Here is an 11,122-nt window from a genome sequence, read left to right on the forward strand (position 1 = left end):
TTGTAGAAAACATGGAAACACCAAAGACGCTTTAATATGTTGTGCATTTTATTAGAAAGGTGACGACTGCAGAGTAGCATTATAACAGAACTTTCAAATGTATCTAGTATGATAAAACAGCACTGCTTCCCATCGGATTGCATCGGCTGTGGGGATGAAGACCACAACTCCCATGATTCCACACTCAGTCATGGCATCATCAAACTACGCCTCTGTTTCTTTGTTTCTTTTGAATACACGCCCTCTAGAGGCGAAAACTTACATATCGTGCCTTTAACAATTAAAAAAAAAAAAAAAAAAATTAAAAATAAATGTACAATTATTTTAAGAAAGAAACATTGGCACAACAAATATAAATCTAAATACAGCACAGAATATGCTTGAAACTTTTCTGCTCTATGATTATATCAGATTCACATGCACATTATTTTTAGGAATTCTCAATGCACTTGTATAGTTTCAAATCCACTCCTTAAAATTAATATTCTGTATCCATTGAACACAATGATGTGATCTCATATAGGGAAAACCAGGAACCGCTGATTAATTTTAAGAAATGAACTTCTGGATTCTTAAATCCTTAGGCACATGGAAACTGATTTATAGATTAACAAACACATGCATAGAATTAAGTGCAACATGCATCAGATGGCCAGTGAACAGACTGTAGGTTGTCCATGCTGTCCAAAGCTGAGGCTAATGTGATCTGAAAATTCCTAAATCTGTTTTACTAGCATCATTTATTAAATATCTTTCTATGAATTATCCAAAATGTGTTCAGCTCATATGTTTAGTGGCCCAGTGAGATTTTGACTCTTCATTCAGTTGTAATCGTGACATCAAGCGGTGATCCAGGTGCACAGCAAATCAAAAAACCAACACCCCCACCCCTCAGAATTGCTTGTTTTCTGGATACAACTATTACAGAAATTTAGAAGTAAAATGGAAATGTTTTAGATTCAAAAGTTCTAATAATAGCATCCGCAGCCTGCTGTCACAAAGAAGATAACTGTCACTAAAACACAAACGCAGCAAACTGAGCAGACTTTGAGTTTTCTAGATTTAATTCTGAATACAGTTTTCACTCACAGTGACATACAAATTGTTCATATATTTTCATTTTCAAAAATCCCCTTAACGCAGCAGATCAATGTCAGGTTTTAAAATGTGAACTGTACATTAGCAATGGCGTATGGGAATATTCCAGGTTCAGCTAAACCCAAAAAAAAAAAAAGATGACATTATGACACTGAATTTAACTTAAGGCAAAATTGTGGCATTGAACTAGAATGAAATGGGGCCAATGGAGTAATTAAAAGCAGAAGTGTGAAGCTTCTAGTTTAATGAACGCACCTGCACTCTAAAAAATAAAGGCTCCAAAAGGCAGTTTTCGCAGTGATGCCATAGAAGAACCATTTTTGGGGGGTCCTCAAAGAACCTTTTAACAGTTCTTAACAGAGCCAATACTTCTCAGTGGAAAGAACATTTTAAAAATTTAAAGAACCTTTTTCCACTATAAAAAAACTTTTGCACTGCCTGGCCAACTAAGATTTTGGTATGGAGATAAAGGTATGGATCATGTATTACAGCTCAGTTTGTTTATTATATATATATATAAACACCATTTGTTGTGTGCTTTTGGGACCCGGAAACGGTGACACATGACATCATGCTTATCAAATGGATAGTGTTAACTACTGAGGCAGCGTTTTGTTTACTACTCAGGGGTCCATGGTTACATAAACAAGACGACTCGAGTTATTGATTTGGAGATGATAAAATTAGATGCTATGCAAACAATAAATTTGTGATCTCTCTGTTCTCACTTCAGCCTTGTTTTTGTTACAGATTGCAGAAATAAAATCATTGCATGGGAAAAGAATGACCAGGACATACATACTTTAAAAAAAAAAAATTATCTCCTACTTTCTAGATAGAATATACTTATAATAACATTGTCTCTTCAAGACAGACTTCAGGCAATGAATCCTTACAGGCGAGGGAAAAGCTGATTTTGAAATTCCACTGAAATGAAGAAATTACAAGCATTCATAGAAGGCACATAGTCAAACACAAAACAATCTAAATGAATCTAATGAAAAGTCTTTGGGGGATAGACCTTTTATGCGCACCTTTGGTTATGCACACATAACAATATTATAAATTACTGATGAAGTATGAATCTTCAGTCTTTTGTAAACAAGGGCGCACAGAGCTGTGTGTAATTACACACACGTGAGCTCAGGCTGTTCAGGCTGGACGTCCATCTGGGACAGCGCTCTGTGCATGTGAGGTCAATCGTCAGCAAAGGTAATGCGTCCAGGCCCCTCACTCTTCATCCAGCGCCTGTAGCGTTTCCATCGTGGGTCTGTGGCCATCTTCATCTTCATCTCCTCCTCCTGCTCCTCTCTGTAGGCCTTTCATAAACACGAAGTATGAACACTCACATAAACACAAACAGACTGACACCACACACTCCAGCTGCTTATTAAAAATATAATAAATATAAAATAATGTAATAAAAATAAGTAAATCACAGACTGACTTAAGGAATGTTTCTTCTTTATATGAAAAAGTTCTGGGTGAATCTGATTCTCCATCATATGGTAAATTATTTATATGATCTTAAGTTGAATTTTTGTGTGTGTGTGTGTGTGTATATATATATATATATATATATATATATATATATATATATATATATATATATATATATATATTTTGAGTATACACTGTACAATATCTAAATTTTGAGCACACACACAAAAATACACATATATATTTGCACTGTTACGGGCAAAACAGACATGAAATCAACACAGATGTTACAATGTAAAACTAAACATATGCATTAACAGCAATGTTTTTAAAGGGTTTTGAACTTTAGACTGCTTTAAGAGCCCAAGAAAATAGCTTAAAACTGATATTTTTAACTGTAGAGCAATTAATAGATTGCTGCAGGGGTGATGTAGTTTTGTAGGCCATACCCAGAAAAAAGTTTGTATTTTAGCACTTCCTGTTCCATCGCCCTAAAGTCAAAGGGTTTTTTGAATAGGTTGTGGTTAAGTGCCTTCTTAAGTTCTGTGTTTAACACAAGCCAAAGAGATTTTCTCGTTTTATTCGATGACATAAAAATTGTGATTGCTATTTTGCAGTTGCACTAATAAAACTACAGAGGTTGTGGGGGGACATTAAACATCATCAAACCAAACATTAAAAAAAACTCATCTATTCACGAGTCCGTGTTCACAATCTCACTGTGATTATAAGCTTAAATGTTGAAAAGTTTTTTACTTCTGCAGATTGTACGTAGTCTTCAACATTCATAAAAGTTGTTTTATTTGCGAAGTTTATCATGATAAGCCAAATGTGTAGGAATCATAAATCTTTGTTGGTCACAGATCTTATTTTCAGCAGTAATCCAAAAGGAAATGGAAAACCCTATTGGGATTTTGTCAAAGGAACCGGGGGGGATGATAACTTCCGGCTTGGCCTACAAAAAACATCATCACCGTTCCCTTATGTTGATCAACTTTGCAAAAAAAAAAAAAAAAAAAAGAAAAGAAAAGAAAAGAAAGAAACCTTCTCAAACCTCATAATTCTCTTTGATCCAGAGCTGCTGCTTCAGGAAAGTCTCTACCAGGCTGTTGTCCAGACTATCAAACTGAGCCTGTGACATCTTCATGTACCTGCGGATAATGTAAAGTTTCTCCTCATCCCCATACTCCTCCCCGCGAATGGTGAAACGGTAAAACCACGAGCAGTTCCACGCCACATAGGTGCACAGATGGTACGGGAACAGAATGATTTTACAAAGCAGAATATCAGATATATTGGGCTTCTGATAGCCACCTTTGATGTCTATCTTGTTCTTGATGATGTCTCTGATAATCTGCTCCTCCTCCTCACGGATCTCCTCTTTGGAGCGCCGGTTTCTGCCCTTCTCTTTGTTTTATTCAGCAGACCTTGCTGCTTGGCCAGTTCAGTAGCCTGGATGCGGTATTTGGGAACGGTCATCAGGTAGTTGATGGCTTCTGTGTAGCTACTCCACCAGCTGTAATACTGCAAATAAATAAAAACATCTGTTTCTTAAATACATAGCTCTGACTCTGTGAGCCATATTCTAAAAAAGGACATGCCACACAAAGACATTGCTTGCTGCAACTGACAGCAGCCTATGACGGACACCAAAGCTCTTGTTGAAGCTCCTGAGCACCAAACAAGTGCACTGATCAAGCTGTAGATGAGCTTCAGTTCTCAAGTATTTTCAAAGACTGGGTACAATAATGGGTACACCCTTCATTAAAAGGAAATATATGTTGTCTTTCTTCATATAGTTAGTTTTTTTTTTTTTTTTTTTGCTGTCATTTTCTATAATCTGTAAATGTTTCCATGTATTTGTTGTTGGCTTAATTGACTTATATAATACATAACATATAATTTTTAGTCTTGCTACTTCCAAACTGCGAACTAATAACATTGTAAGATTTAACACATCCTCTACTAATATTGGCACCTTTTGTAAATTCGCGCAAAACAGACTGTATAGCCTGTCATTCAAAATATTCACAATAATCTAACCATTACCTTCAAAATGAAAACGTGGAATAAATAAAAAAAATTCTCTACAATGTGTAGCAAAAATGATCGGCAGCGTTTCAAATTCTATTTAGCAAAAATCTAACTGAAATATAATCTCATTCATATTGTATGTTTTTAAGTTCACTTTAGTGTTAAGGAACACGTATGTGTCACTCATGTTGACAATATCAAAGATTTTATCAAGTATATGCTACTAAATATAAATACTTATAAATAAATACAAAGAAAAAAGGCAATATTAATTGGTTCAAATAAACTATCAAAACCAAGTAATCATGTAAAACTATACAATCATAACTTATGTATATTATGTATAATATTAAATGCCTGCAGAGGCACCAACAGCCTGACAATTGTTTCTACACTTTACAGCACAATCTAATCCTTGTTTAATATTGACTAAATAATATTTACATAATATACATAAATAAAAAAATAATAATTCAAACAGTTATTACGAAATTCATTATCCTGTGGTAACTAGATGCCAGCTACAGCTTGGATCCAGCCTCTTATGAAGACTTCATCACCTTTGAGTAGATGACACTGACCTCTGTGAGGACTCCAGAGCATCTGATTATACAGACGATCATGTTATCATTGTTTTAAAGTAGACACTAATTTTGCTTAAATGCATATACGATATCTGTAAATATTACAATTTATCCTACCTTGTACTTTCTGATATCGTGCTTTATTCCCAAGACAATTGACTGTCACCATGCAAAATTATAGACATTTTTACTGAAGCATTTTGAAGTTCTCAATGTCAGCTGAGATAGAGGCCAACAATCAATGCAATTTCGCCTCTAAGTGTATTGTCACAAATATAAAATTCATGGGTCCATAACTTCATAATGCTACAGTAAAAATGTCTATAGTTTGCATGGTGACAGTCAAGTGCCCTGGAAATAAGGCAACAGGGAAACTTTTAAAGCACCCATAAAGACCCCTGAGATATAGCACCTCAAACTGGGCCAATAATGCTATTTCTCCTGTAACTGTATTGTCACAAATATCAAATTCATGGGTCAGTAACTTCAAAATGCCACTAACAATGTCTGAATGAAGATAATCAAGCACACTGGGTATATGGCACCTGTGAAACTTTTACCATCCCTAAATGGGCCAACAATATGATGGCTCTTCTAACTGTATTGTCAGATTGGGTCCATAACTTCAAAATGCTAGTCATCAACAATACAATGACTATTTCAATTCACTTGAATGTAATTCACATCCATTTGTATGTCGCTTTTCACAATCCATGTCATTTGAAAGCAGCTTTACAGAAAATGCCTGCTTCTATGTTGCAAACCTAAAGTAGTCTTGTTTGAACTGATATCAGAAAGTACAGTTGTAAGGTAGTACAAATTACAGTATTCACAAATATATATACGCATTTAAGTAAAAATTAGTGTCTACTTTAAAACAACGATAACATGATCGTTTTGTATAATCATTAGATGCTCTGGAGTCCTCACAGACGTAAGTGTCTCATCTACTCAGAGGTGATGAAGTCTGAGGCTGGCATAATCTCTAGTTACCACGGGATAATGAATTTTGTAATAATTGTTTAGATTATAATTTTTTAATTAATGAATAAGAGAAAAATCACACACAGTCCTTAAGTAGAGCTTATGACATGTTCAATAATTTAAAAAACACTGTAATTATATTGTATGTACCTTTATATTTTTACAGTACATTTTTGCATATAATTGCAGTGTTATTTGCCTGGCTTAAAATGGCTTATTATTCTTTTTATTCTGAAAATAGACACTAAAACAAAAAAAAATTGTTATTGAAAAAAAATAATAAATTTTGTCTTGAACCAAGGATTCAATAATATCAGTCTTGTATCTGACATATGGTTCAGATGTTATTGCCTACAACATATCTGCTTTTATTGTAGTGCCCCCAACGTCCATCCTGGGAGAGTCTAGCATCTGAGTAGTGAGAAATAATACTTAATAAATTCCTGGTTTCAAGTCTATAGGCTTTACAGTTTGGGCTTCACAATGAAATGTTGCAGTATTTGTTGCTATGGGCGGTTTTTAAATTTGGTGTACTTCAAAATGTATGTAATACAAATTGTCAAAATGGATGACAATATTATTGGCTCATATCTACAAAACAATCTGATGAATCAACGTTTCTTTGGCTTTTTGTCACGTGGGTCCATAGATGAAACACACCAAACTGGGTTCTCTGAGATTTACAGTCTCTGATGCCAAAATAGATTTAGAAATGAATATAAGGAAGATGATGGTTAAGAAAAACAACATCATCAGTACGTCAGCCTTTTCAAGCCACTGGCAACAGATGGCAGTAAATGACCAGAACATTTTGTGATGAGGGTGTACTCACCTGAAACAGTGAGACTGCACAAAATAGTTACGAGAATCACTATCCTAACGTCTACTTTGGGAGCAAGTCTTCTTCTGTAGTAGGTGTAGTAGTGGCTGTAGTATTTCTCTGGGTGCTCCAGCATGTAGTCGTAGTCCTTACGTAATTCTTCATCCTGAAAGATGCAACATGGGAGTCTATTAAGCTGTTTTATAACTCATTTGCAATGGAAAGCAAAATTCAACTTTGATGCTAGTTTGACAAACCCTTGAAATTATTTTTACTGTAAAAGCTTTAAGACTTTACATTCAGTCAGTCAGACAAACACTATGAAAGACCTTCAGGCCGTTTACACCTGGTATTACGATGCGTTTTGGTCGATTAGATCACAAGTAGACGCGGGAGACACATTCCTGTTCACACCTGGTGTTTTAATCCATCTCTTCTGTCCACTTTCGACCACTTCTGTCCTGATTTTTTTTCGACGGGAAGGTATTTTTAAAACAATTACTGCATGGATAAAAATCTGCCACACATATCAATCAAAATTGCGAAAAAGAAGTCAAGTCAAGTCAAGTCTGCTTTATTGTCAATTCTTCCACATGTACAGTACATACATACAGAGAATCGAAATTGCGTTACTCTCAGACCCCCGGTGCATACAGATAACACTAACAGTAGAGCCTAAAAAATCTAGATCAAAAATAAAATATAAGATATAACTTTACAATAAGGGAATGTAAAAAAAAGACATATAATAAAAAAAATAAAATAAAAATAAAGTTAAATAAAAGCAGCGCAAGGCACATGGCAGATAAGAGTGCAAACCAGTGAACAAACAGTGCAGATAAAAAGATTTTTTTTTAGTGCATAAAGAAAAGCTTATTCAGTCTGATTAAAGTGACAAAAGGGCTCAAGAGCAGTTATTTTATTTAAACTGACTGATGAGGTGGTAGAATGACATCAGCTCCATGGTGAATGAGGTAGTGAGCAGACCAATGCTGCACAAAGTGACTGGTGCATGTCATCGTATGTTAGTGGAAGGACCTGGGGATGTGGGACCTGGGGGGGTGTTCATAGTTCAGTGGTGGCTGGGGCAGAAGAGGGACGGGGGGGCAAGTTCGGGAGCGAGTTCAGCTTCCTGACAGCCTGATGGATGAAGCTGTCCTTCAGTCTGCTGGTTCTGGCCTGGAGACTCTGCAGTCTCCATCTGCGATGCAGAGGGCTTTACAGGTGAGACGGGTTCCATAAATGTCCTGGAGGGAGGGGAGAGAGACACCAATGATCTTCTCAGCTGCTCTCACTATGCGTTGAAGGGTCTTCCAGCAGGACGCGTTTTTGCAGGCGCCATACCACACAGTGATGCAGCTAGTCAGAATGCTCTCGATGGTGCCTCTGTAGAAGGAGCACATGATGGGGGGTGGGGCTCTGGCTCTCCTCAGTTTGCGAAGGAAGTAGAGACGCTGCTGTGATTTCTTGGAAAAAAACCTTATTCACTATATAAACTATATATACACTGTGTGCAAATTTACATTTTACCAGTATTCAGAACAGAACAAGATAAAAATGAGAAAATATTCAATTATAAAGTAAAAAAAAATTGTAATTGCATTCGTTATAAACAACACTGTCCTATTTAAACATCCTGCAGTCCTATAAATGATATGTTGTGTATGGGCGAGAGGCTCCGGCAAGATCACAGATATTGTCCTTATCACAGCAGAAAATAATTAAAATATTCACAATATGAACCAAACTATGCCTTTGTTAAATAAAGAAATCAAACAGGGTGCGTGTTCAGCCATCTCTGATTCCTCTAAACTAGAAAAATGAAATGAAACTTGTTTTTTTTTCTTTAGCTAATTTGTTAATTATTTAACTGAAACATATTTTTGTGTAGGCCTATTTATTTTTATTCCTATCATCTGTCATTTTATTCTGTTTTTTCTCGGGTTTTCACTAGTGTTCATTTTGTCAGCTATTTTTAATTTAGTCTTAGTCCTGTGTCAAATGTAACTTTTAGTTTTCATCATATTTAGTCAACTTGTGTGAAAAAAATTATTATTTTGCTCAATTTTAATTGCAATGATTGATGTTATTTGGGAAATTAATCTTCCTGTATAATGGTTAAAATTATGAAAAAAATTATTATTTTGCTCAATTTTAATTGCAATGATTGATGTTATTTGGGAAATTAATTTTTACATTTCCTCAGAAGTTGCTCTTTCACCAATAAGCACAAATCAATATCGACTGGTATAAATGGTTTATTTTACCTCATCTAATGTTAGTGTACAGATTTATAACAGGATATCAATACAGAGACTAATAAACACCAAAAGACTTCAGATATACAGCCCTGTCTACGTTATGAAAACTAGTGTAAACAAAAACCTACACTCCAAATATTATAATATAATGGTCTCGCTTTCGTCAGGGGAAAAAAACCTCGTTGATGATTTTTTTTTTTTTTTTTTTTTTTTATACTTACAATAACCCATTGTCATTTAAATTAAAAATGGTAATGGAAATGAAATGGAAATGAAATGGTAATGTTTAAGAATTAGCACAGTCAGCGGAGAGTAGGTGGTCTTTAGTGAATGAGTTCTCGACTACCTCTGGAAGTGGTCTAATGTGGACAAGCTCAAAAAGTTTTAGACTCCGTTCACACCTGTATTCAGTGCTGTCCACTTATGATCTGATCAACGAAAATGTATCTTAATACCAGGTGTAAACAGGGCCTCAGATAAAATAAAAGTCATAGCAAAACAGCACCAGGGGTTTGTACATCATCATGTATTTATCCAGCAAGCTCTAGGAAGAGTTATGTACAGACATGTAGAACCTTACAAGAATGAGAACAATAAGTTTAACTTTAACAGAGAAATGGGTTCGAGCTGACTTTTGACCTTTTACTTTTCAAACTACTGGGACAGTGTCCAGTGAAAAAGGGTTTAACCACACTTCAGTGCTTAATGATAGTGTTTATTCATCAGAAATGCTTACCTTTCTATATTTTCAGTAAATGTAAGAGAGCTGTGCTCATATTATGATTAAAAATTGTAATTTTGGCCGATCCTAAATGGGTCATACCATTGACACCTAAGCAGCTTAAGTAAATACAATAGAAAACCACATTCAGGATGTGCATTTAATGCATAAACAGAGCAATAATATAATGTAAGTGTCTAAAATGCATGCACATGGTACAGTTGAATGATAGAGGTTAGCCTCTTTAACCTAATGCTGTTAAACTAATGTACAAAGTTTGCTGAAACAACGACAACATCGCATACTAGTTAACATAAATTAAAGATTTTAAAGCATCCTCTTTGCTATGTTTTAATATTAAAATAAAGTGAAGTAACACTTCATTTGAGAACTGATGAGACCTTGAACATGATAGTTATAATGGACACGAGCAGTGCCACTCTTGACTAGAGAGCTGAAGTTTGTTATAGTAACAGATTATTATATTTCTGAGCACCACTCATTAGAATATTAATAAAGTAGCTGCAATAACAATCAGTAGGTTGCAATAATAACATCAGCATACCATTAATGCATTCCGACTAAACTGAAACTATAGATAATCCACCTCTCCCAAGCGTTTACGTGCAGTTTAAGTTTGAAACCGTTTTCCTTCATAGCGCACATTCAAGGATCTCCTAACAAGGGCGGCGTGGAAACGGGCGCTTGTTTTCCAGGGTTACCTTGAGTGTCTCGTAAGCGGTCGCGACGAGCAGAAACTTTTGCTGCGCGGTTTCGCGGGAGTCGTCGCTCTCTCCGGGCTGGTATCTGTCCGGGTGATATCTCCGGGCCAGCTGGCGGTACGCGCGGCCAATCTCCGCTTTACCGGCGTCCCGCGAAACCCCCAGCACGTCATAACAACTTTGAGTCCCGCAATACAGTCCCTCAATGAGCGCGGAGACCGAAAGAAAATCCCGAAATAAAGACAAGACAGACGCTTAAAGTGAGTCTCAGCTCGATGGACGCGGCCATGTCAGCATTCTGGTGCTGCGGTCGCGCTCTGATGACGCAACGTGGGACGTACACGTGTTGAACAAGCTTCAAAATCACGTGAGTTTGAAATTGTACGAAACTTTTGGATGGATGGAATTGGCAAAAAAATTATTATTTTTAATTTAGTGAAAGGTTAACTACGTTTTTA

The 11,122-nt window shown here is 35.9% G+C and overlaps 1 pseudogene; it reads right to left on the reverse strand.

Moving 5' to 3' along the window:
* Positions 1-1,995: 1,995 nt before the first annotated feature.
* LOC109080735 lies at positions 1,996-11,025 on the reverse strand (annotated as a pseudogene).
* Between the last annotated feature and the right edge of the window lie 97 nt (positions 11,026-11,122).

This window comes from Cyprinus carpio, unplaced genomic scaffold (assembly GCF_018340385.1).
Source record: "Cyprinus carpio isolate SPL01 unplaced genomic scaffold, ASM1834038v1 S000006541, whole genome shotgun sequence".
In the NCBI taxonomy this organism is placed as follows: domain Eukaryota; kingdom Metazoa; phylum Chordata; class Actinopteri; order Cypriniformes; family Cyprinidae; genus Cyprinus; species Cyprinus carpio.